At 40.2% G+C, this 9466-nt stretch overlaps 1 long non-coding RNA gene across 1 annotated transcript; it reads left to right on the forward strand.

Annotated features, from left to right (window-relative positions):
- The first annotated feature begins 3698 nt into the window (after positions 1 to 3698).
- Positions 3699 to 7447, forward strand: LOC112545240 (uncharacterized). Its single transcript, XR_003088700.3, has 2 exons — positions 3699 to 4576; positions 6932 to 7447. It is a non-coding gene; the product is annotated as an uncharacterized LOC112545240 (long non-coding RNA).
- Positions 7448 to 9466: the final 2019 nt, after the last annotated feature.

Genomic DNA, 9466 nt, shown 5'->3' on the forward strand with positions numbered 1-9466 from the left:
ACTAGATTCACGCTTGCTGGAAGCCAACCCCAGTAAACACTGAATTGTTTGCATCTCTGGACTTCAGGTATTGCTTTTCTCTAGTCACGTGGGAAGGACTATGGAAATGGATGGGGTGGGTGAAGGGATAAGCCCTCTAACATCAGTCTCTATTCTTAAAGTGGAAACTACAAAATGACCTGTCAATATTTTCAATATGTAGGACAATTAACTTTTTTCCAAAGAAGCTGAAAACCCAGAGAACGTAAGTATTTTTTAGCTTAGGAAGAAACGTCTGCATTTGATGTTTGAATGAATTTCTCCAGAGTGATTGAAAGTAATTAATTTGCAGTTCACTTTGCAATGTATTAGAGTCTGCATGGGAATAGCAAAATATCTTTCTATAAATGGTAAAAATACAGCTGTGCAGAGTCTTAAAGTCTTTTACATTGGCACATATTGGTGGGGGAGACTTGTCAGTCATTAGAGAAAATATTTTGGTTAGGAATAAACCAGTTCAGAGTGTTCATGAAGTACTGAATGCAGAAGAAATTCCATGAATAATGTTATATCTATAAGCTGATCTGCTTTCTCTCCCTTGAATGAAAATATAGATGTCAGATATCAACCATAATTTATGGGTAATTTACCAGCCTTGGCTTTGTTCCTAATGCAAACTCTACAGTGTGTTCATCCGAGTTCAAAGATCTGAAAGAAACTATAGATCTCCTTTTGCCAAAGCAGGGAGCAGGGAGTTGAGCTGCACCCAGAGGAAGCTGGCATCTATGGTACCAAGGGAACTAGCACCTAGAATAGGATGATTTACTTCCATCAACTACTGAACCCTAGCCTCATTGCATCACTTCATCTCTGTAGCTCACTGTGAGGGTGCATTGCTGTTTTAAACTGGGCCACAGCATGCTGAAACTTCTGAGGGGATTCTGCACCAAACAATTCAAAATTCTGCAGAATTCTAGATATTTAATTTGCCAAAAGTGATGAACGTGTCACTAAATGCTGAACCATGTAAATGCTGTTATTGGCACTTTTGCTGACAAAATATTTCCATCCCCTATAAGCATGGTTTGCCTTGCTACCGCGCCTGCTTGCAACAAGCTGTTTATTCTGCTGCTTGCCAAGGTAAAACATTTTTCTTTCATGTGGGAGGGAACATTTAAACACCTGTGAATAACAAAAGTTTTGTCCTTCAATTGGCAGTGTAAACAACGCCTGACATAGACACACTTTTGAGTTACCCAAAGCTGTTCTTCAGGACTGGGAAATAAGCTCCCACCATCATAGCAAAATGTGAAGAGGAATAGATTGTTTAGCATTGGTGGTTAGGGACCATTAATGGCAGTGGGGACTGTTAACACCTCTGCTGACATAGGACAAAAAGGGGAGTCAATTGGTTACAGACTGTTACAATAAGCCATAAATCCAGTGTTGCTTGTCTTTAGTGTCTAGCAGAATTATGATTTTAAGATCCCAGGGGATCCTGTTGTTAGTGTTAGTGACCCTTACTTTAAGTTCTGCAAAAGCAAGCCTTTTCACAATCTAACTCTAGTAAAAATAGTTTTGTTTTCCTGTAAAACAAATGGAAACAATTTCCTAGAAAGGCAGATAAACATCCCCCTAAAGTGTTTGCAAACCAAAGCCCTGAAACAAACACATATACACAAGTGACTTTATGTTTTGAATGTATCCATTTTACCATCTTCAGTGGAACTACTGAAGTGTGTAAGGGTTTGGAGGATTGTAACATAAAACTGATTTGTGCGGTATATTAGAAATTGAAAGTGGAACTAACTAGAAAATTACTATAAACAAAAATTAAATTAAATGGTCTATTTTTATTGCCCAAGCAGTCAAATACAAAAAATAAACAAAAAGCATCATTAATGAAAAGTGAACCTTAGCACACATTTTAGAAACAGTGTGCACAAAAATACTTATATGTAATTTACATGCACAGTAATCATGAGAGCACATGCAAATCAGGAAATGGGCAAAAATTATCTGTTTTATGGGCATACTAAGTGCACTTCCATTTCTGCATATTTGTAAAAATAATCTGTGCCTTGATTATCAGATGTAGTAATTTAAAGTGCAATTGGTAACAGAGATAATTATATCTGTATGCTTTTTGAAAAGTAATTTTTACCTTAACATTATCCATTGAAAATGAACTAAACTAGAGACAAGCATGTTGCACTAAATAGCATTTCCCTGCTCCTAGAATTTTTATACTCTTGTGAAATGATTCATATAAAATATTTTGAGCTCTAATTTATTATAATGCACATACAAAAGCTAATTAATCCAATATGGCCCAATATATGCATTACAAATGTACAATATTTGCATTATCCAGTTGTTTGTTGGTCCAATAATGTTTATAGTTGTGATGTAGTCCTAAAAATAAATTAAATTATTGAAATGATTGTTGATTAGAACAATTATATGTACGCTGGCATCTTTATTTTTTAATGTGAGTTGGGAAATCTTTATTAAAATTTTACTCACCTTAAACTGGCACTGCTCTCTTTACCTGTAAGTTATTTTTCTATATTTATATAAATTGTAATTTTAGAAGTAACAGGCATCATTTAAAGTCTATTTATTAAAAAAAAACCACAAAAACACTACCATGCTTTTATGTTGTTTTATTCAGTATGTGTCTCATTTGCCCATGCAATTATATTTAACAAAATGTTGTTTTTGTTAGTACATTTGTTGTAGCAAAACTCTCAGGGTATGTCTACCCAGCAAAGTTATTTTGAAATAACAGCTGTTATTTCGAAATAACTGTACTAGCATCTACACAAGCCAACCGCTATTTCGAAATTAATTCGACAGTTGGGTCAGCGAAACCCCCAACCCTGAGCCCTGAGCTTCTCCTCCCCCTTCCTCCCCTTGCCTCCCCCTGCCAGCTCCCTCCTCCCAGGTTTCCTCCTCCCCTCTCCTACCCTCCCTCCTCCCCTCTCCCATCTTCTTTCCCCAGTCTCACCTCAGTTTCACTCCCCCCACCTCCCCCCCCACACAGTTTTGTTCAATAAAGAGACTTTGTTGTAATGAACACATGTCTTTTATTGTACAGCAGGGGGAGGGGTTAGTGGAAGGATGTGAGGGAGGAATGAGGCACAAGCCCCCAGTGGGACACACCAGGGAGACTGTTACTGCCTGCAGAATGTGCTGCCAGGCTCGCAGCAACACGTCCAAGAGAAGAACTAGATTGCCCAAGGGAGGCTCCAGATCCATGATGCAGAGTCCTGTGGTGTCCTGAGTGAGGGCAACCAGAGCACGCAGAGACAAAATGCTTTGCTGTCCCTCAGCGAGGTAGGCAAGCAAGTAGGGAAACCTGAGAAGTGGCTGTCTGGGGGGGTCCCTTTAAGCACAGGCCTCAGATAACCCAAGGTAACTCCTGACCCGATGCCCTGCCAGAACCAGTTCCGTCCGGTCTTAAATGTGATTCAGTGTCCAATCAGTGTGGATACACTATTTCAAAATAGCAAAACGCTATTTCGAAATGCATTTTGTGTCTAGATGCGTTATTTCAAAATAAGATATTTCGAAATAACACTGTAGTGTAGACATACCCTCAGTAATGCAAACAGGATACAAATGAAGGCATGTATTTATTGCTCAAGAAGGTATCATTTGATTAAATAATGGATTTTGGTTGGCTTGTGAAGCTTTACACAAAACACAGTATCTGATGTCTGATTGATGGCTAAAGTTTTCAAAATGCAGGTTATAATTACAAATGTAACCACTAGTTCATAAAATTATTCAGTTGTTGCAAGCTTCAGTAATTGGACTGATAGAATTCCCAATTGAAAAATATTGTGATTCAAATGAATAAAGGGTTGGATTATAGATATTTATTCTGTGAAGATTGCCAACTGAGACAAGCAAACTGTTTGTTTCATTTTCCACTCCATGTTAAAATAGAATTGATTCTTTTAATGAATTCCAAATGTTGTAGTCATTCCAAATAAATAGCCTGAGTTTTAATAACTACAGAAGGCCAGCTCCCCAGCTCTTCTTTAAATCCCTATTGTATCACTCAAGAAAAACAAAAGGGACTTCAAGCACTTTCTGTGAGTTCACTAGCTTATTTTCTTTCCCATGTGCATCTGCTAACTATTCACTGAAATCAATGCAGAGGTCTCTGTGAGGTCACTAGCTTGTCAATTATAGTGTGTTGAGTTCATATAAATGTACAGGCCTTGGAGTGTTACCAGCTCAGGACCTTTAGCTTGTTGGGGTTAAGTCAAACCTGAACACATTCTAGAATTCTAGACTGGTGCCAAGGCAACAGTCCTTTATGATTCAGGACCTCTAGGTTTCAGGGCTTATGACCAACTACAGGCATCTGAGGTTATTTGTTCATCAAATGTAGCATACTGGATTGATATCAGAGACGTCAGAATGGATTGCTGTGAGGTTACTGGCTCAATACATTCAACATACTGGGCTGATAATAGCCCTGACACAGAGTTCCTGCTTCAAATGGAACTTAGTCAGGATGCTAGCTCAGTACCTCCTTATTCCTAGGATGATGTCTTTGGCACAGCACCTGTGCCTTGCTAGGGTAATGTGAAGAGGTTGGCACTTATCAAAGCTCAAGTCTCTTTAACGTTTGCTAGATCAGCTCTGGGCTCATGTTAAACCTCAGCCTTTTGTGAGGTCTCTAGTGCAGGCCTTTGTGAGGTTACTGGCTCAGTAGCTGTTGCTCTAAAGTTGAAGGTCTTTAAACTGCAAAGGTTTTTTTTTTCTATGAAAGCCAGAGAAACACTATTGAGGGGGGGGAAAAAGGTTTGTGCAGGAAAGTTGGCTGAGGACTCCCATCTTTTTTCTGAAGAAATTGAACCTGGGCTGCCCTCAGAGAATGTGACACTAATATAGGTCTGTTTGGAAGTTGGACAGGAAACTATGAGGGAGACGAGAACGTGGGAAGGAGGAAACATATTGCCGGGAGTTTGAGGATAATGGGAAAACAGAAGGAAGGTCGAGGGAGGTGTGAAAATAAATAAAATATATCAACCAAACTGAGCATGTTCCAACTAAGACCGACAGTAAATGAAACACGTACACAAAGATATCGAGGATGAATGTTGGGGGAAATGACCTGCTTCTTAAGACTTTCTACTCACATAGCTATTTATTAATAATTTCAAAAGTTTCTCCTGCAGTGCCCTGTTTTGGTTATTGGGGCGGATCTGCTATTTAGAGCAGCAATTCTCAATGGGTTGGGTAACCCATTTGAATATTAAGTGGAAAAGTCCATAAACATTTCCAGTGCAAAATGATTGACTTGATTGTCCTCTCAGTTATACCAGTGTGAATTGCAAATTAGTTCAATAGATAATAGAGAATCTAATCTATTATTTTCAAATTGTAACTCCTCCTATTGAACGACTGGTCATTCTAGTGAAAAAAGTACAATACTAGAAATATAGTGGGTTATCTTCTTGCTTGCCTGAAGTGGAAAGGGAGATTTGACACAATTTATTCAAATCATGGATTTTGTTTTAGTCTTTGGAGAATTATTTCACGAATATCGTTATGCCTCTAAGATCATAGTGTCAATTCAACCAACAAGCTCAGGAAATCCCACCAAATATAGGTATCCTGAATAAATCCACAGTTTAAATGAAGCAAAATGCAGGACAATGTAGCACTTTAAAGACTAACAAGATGGTTTATTAGATGATGAGCTTTCGTGGGCCAGACCCACTTCCTCAGATCAAATAGTGGAAGAAAGTAGTCACAACCATATATACCAAAGGATACAATTAAAAAAATGAACAAATATGAAAAGGACAAATCACATTGCAGAACAGAAGGGGGATGCGGGGGGGGTGGAGGGGGAGGAAGGAAGGTAAGTGTCTGTGAATTGATGATATTAAAGGTAGGGAGAGTGGGATGTTTGTGAGTTAATGGTATTAGAGGTGATAATTGGGGAAACTGTCTTGGTAATGGGTGAGAGAGTTCAAATTCTTGTTAAGTCCTTGTTGGCAAGTGTCGAATTTTAACATGAATGACAGTTCAGAGGATTCCCTTTCAAGTGCAGATGTAAAAGGTCTTTGTAGCAGAATGCAGGTGGTTAAGTCATTTAGAGAGTGTCCTTTCTGGTTAAAGTGGCAAGAAACTGTTTTCTCTTTGTGATCTTGTCTGATATCTGTTTTGTGGGCATTAATCCTTTGGCGAAGTGTCTGAGATGTTTGTCCAATGTACATAGCAGACGGACACTTTCGGCACATGATAGCATAGATTATATTTCTGGATGCGCAGGAATATGTGTTCTTGATCTTATAACTCACTTGGTTAGGTCCAATAATGGTATCAGCAGAATGAATATGTGGACAAAGCTGGCAACGGGGTTTGTTGCAAGGGAAGGTACCAGGGTTGGTATTAGTGTGGTATGTCCTGTGGTGGTTGGTAAGAATCATCTTGAGGTTAGGTGGTTGTCTATAGGAGACTATGGGTCTGTCTCCCAGAGCCTCTTGGAGTATGGTATCCTGTTCCAGTATAGGCTGTAGTTTATTGATAATGTGTTGGACAGGTTTAAGTTGGGGGTTGTAGGTGATGACAAGTGGTGTTCTATTGTTGGTTTTCTATCACTAGTTTAAATGAAATCACCCAAACATTTTAAAAATTAATCCAACAATGCAAGGGTAATATACAGATAAAAAAATCCATAGTTTCATAGTTGGCTGCAACCATTGGGTTTTTTTCTTCTTGTTATATTACCATTTCAACAGAGAGAGCTGTTATACTTCCATATAAGGTTAAACCTTGAGGCTTTGTCCTTTTATAGTCATTTCAATTGATAATGCTATTTAAAAGCATGATCAGGACAACTGTTTTTTTCCTTATATGGACACTTTGCTATACAGTCAAATTGATGCCCATATCTGAAGGAGCCCATTATGCTTCATCACAGGTGAGTGACCCGGGTGGATTTTGCCATCGTTATCAGTCCCTCTATATAAAGGCCAGAGCAGCCAACTCAACCCACAAGCAAAGGAAATCCCACCAGACAGGTTGGCTGCCTCCTAGGGGAGGTGGTGCTCCAGCTGCGGAGATCTTGAAAGCCAAAACCTTCTCCGGAAATGGCAAGATACAGACGCAGCAGGAGCAGGAGCAGGAGCCGTCGCAGAAGGCGGCGAAGGGGCGGTCGTGGGGGTCGACATCATCGAAGGAGGAGAAGGAGAAGACATGGCCGAAGGAGGAGAGGTCGTAGACGTAGATCTCATAGGAGAAGGAGGAGAAGGAGGAGACATTAATTTCCTGATTTCTGCCATTCTCCTTTGCAAGTCATCAACCCACCACTCTGCAACTTCTGCTATGGCAAAAAGAAACAGCCCTTCAATTACAACACCCTGCGATGACTTCCTAAGATGCCAGGAGCCTGCTACCATTTGAACAATACCACCTGCCAATAAACTTTGAAATTTCATTTCTCGGTTTCATTGGATCTTTGTATAGGTTTAGAAATATTGACTATATTTATGAAGTTTACAGTTTATTCCTAGACCTCTCAGTTAGAGGTTATTTCCTGAAAGGATTAGGATTCTCTGGTCTTAATTCTGCACCGAATTTCTATCATTCATGTACCTCCTACCCCTTTTCTCTTTTCATATCGAAGTTTTTCTGCCTTTGTTCATTTTTTCACCTATCTCTAAAATCCCAAGTGAGATAAGCTGCCCAGAATTTGAACACTGTTGTTAGGAGGGGTCGTATGGTTAGATGATGGCATATTTTATTATCCATTCCACTCCTTATTGGGACTTCTGAGGAACAGTGCTGCAAAATTCTTCTGGAATTATCTGATTTTATAATGGGCATTATATTTTCAGTATTACTCCATTCCTTTTCTCACCTATCAGTTTGGCTGCACATCCTGGCAAACAGCCTATTCTCCAATGTATGTGTATTTTCAGCCTATTTTCCAATATGTATGCATACTATACTACGAAAGCATGTCATCATTATTGCCCTTCATGCCCGCCCACTGGAGTAATGGTAGTTCGAATTAGGATCTTTCAAACTACCTACTCCATGCCGTGTGTAGCCATGGGCACGGAGTTCGAACTAAGGGGGATTTAAAAATGGTGGCGCCCAGGAACGTGCAAATGAAGCCCAGGATATTTAAATCCCGGGCTTCATTTGCAACTCCGCTTGCCCTAATTACCCTACCTAGCTCGAAGTAATGAGCTAGTGTAGACGTACCCTTAGGGCTTATCTACACAGGAATGGACAATCTGAATTAACTTTCACCTCTGAGAAAGTTATGCTGGTACAGCCATACTGGTGAGAAAGTGGCTGGCAAAGTCCAGTACACTGAACCAGCTATTTAGAGTGGGTACAGTGTTTTGGAAAGACACTGTACCTCCCCACAGAGATGCCTCTTGTCCCTCTGTATAGCAGCAGCCCCACAGGAGAACTGGGCTGGGAAGGGAACTGGGAGCAGTATGGCAGCCACTGGAGCTGCCAGCATTCTGCTACTTTCCTCACTGCCTGCCCCTCCCAGTGGGAAAAGGTGCAGAACCTCCAGCCCTGCCCCCACAGTCCTGTCAAAGGAGAGGCAGTTCTGCGGAGAGGCAGGGCAGGGCTGGGGCTTCTGCTCTTTTCCCCGCTAGTAGGGGCAGAAGAAAGCAGGGAAAGCAGCAGAACTGCCATCAGCTTCTCTGGCAGTTGTACCCCCACCTCCATAATGTGGGATGTGAAGGGGAAGTGTGGGGTCCTGGGTAGGGAGCAGGACATGAGGGTTATGTAGGAAGATCATATAAAACCCCCCGCCTTAGGTGAGGTGCCTTAGGAAAAATTAACTTTACTTTCACCCCTAGATACTCTCATTCAGAATTAAAGTGGTCTTAATTTGGTTTAGCTAAGCTAAACTAAATAAATCCATTTTAATTCTGAATGGGTGCGTCTACACAGCAGGGCTTAACTCAAAATAAGCTACGCAAATTGAGCTACGTCAATTGCATAGCTTATTTTGAAATTGGGGGCATCTACACAGCACTTATTTCAAAATAAAGCACTGTTTTTCTGATTTCCTTGTACAATGAGGTTACAGGAGTCGCAGTCAGAAGTCCTCCAGCTTGACAGTATTTCAACATTATTTTGAAATAACTGCCTACTGTGTAACTTATTTCAAAATAACACTAGTTATTTCAAAATAATGTTGATGTGTAGACATCCCCAATGAGTGTACACACGGGGTTCCATGCAGTTTAACCTTTTACATTCACAACCTCAGTTAATTTGGAATATCTTCTGGAGTGTTTCCATGTAAACTGCCTCTTAGAGGAATGATATATCACAGCATTCAACAGCTATGATATTTTCGGAGGTAAATCTGTTGCATCTGTCATAAAGACACATTCATTCCCAGGTCATCTACTTTTCTTGATGTGAAAGATGCTTGTCTAGGAAAAAATGGAAAGCCCAAATCTGTAATTGTTCTTCCCAG

The sequence above is a fragment of the Pelodiscus sinensis genome, chromosome 4 (genome assembly GCF_052426305.1).
Source record: "Pelodiscus sinensis isolate ZL-2025 chromosome 4, ASM5242630v1, whole genome shotgun sequence".
In the NCBI taxonomy this organism is placed as follows: domain Eukaryota; kingdom Metazoa; phylum Chordata; order Testudines; family Trionychidae; genus Pelodiscus; species Pelodiscus sinensis.